Source organism: Galeopterus variegatus, unplaced genomic scaffold, assembly GCF_000696425.1.
Source record: "Galeopterus variegatus unplaced genomic scaffold, G_variegatus-3.0.2 Scaffold870, whole genome shotgun sequence".
NCBI lineage: Eukaryota > Metazoa > Chordata > Mammalia > Dermoptera > Cynocephalidae > Galeopterus > Galeopterus variegatus.
The window spans coordinates 264,446-264,987 of record NW_007726981.1 but is presented as its reverse complement, the minus strand read 5'-3'; the positions used below and the strand labels follow the sequence as shown (position 1 = coordinate 264,987).

At 38.9% G+C, this 542-nt stretch overlaps 1 protein-coding gene across 1 annotated transcript in view; it reads right to left on the bottom strand.

Moving 5' to 3' along the window:
• The window catches only part of LOC103590763 (scaffold attachment factor B1-like), a 46,937-nt gene that overhangs the window by 19,647 nt on the left and 26,748 nt on the right, over positions 1 to 542 (bottom strand). The window lies entirely within an intron of this gene.

Here is a 542-nt window from a genome sequence, read left to right as displayed (position 1 = left end):
GATCCGAACCCTCGGCGGGAGCGCCACCACGCTTCCCAAGCGGCGCACTGTAGCAGTGCGCCACCGGGCCGGCCCTGATGATGATGACTAACTTTTAATGAAGCAATCGGACAAAGAGGTGCTCTCTCTAAAGAAACCTCATGCTTTGCTTATCATAACTGAAAGACAAAGAATTTCTTCAATATTTAATGCTAAAATATGACCCATCAACTATACTCTATATAGAGTCAAAATGGAAATGAGTGTTTCCTTCTAAAACTTTTCATAAGATCAAAAAAATATTCTTTATGCTTTGTCTTTTGCATTCAAAATAAATTCCTTAATTTTGTACTTTTCTCTCATAACTAAACCACTAGTGAGTTCCCAAATGAGGCCACTCTGGTACATTTGACAATTTCCTTATTTATGCCGATTACATTTTTATAAGATGTAATCTTAGCCCTAGAATCCATACTTTCATTTTTCTAATCTTTTTTTTTCGCCCAGCTGGCTGGTACAGGGATCCAAACCTATGACCCTGGTGTCATAAGGCTGTGCTCTAA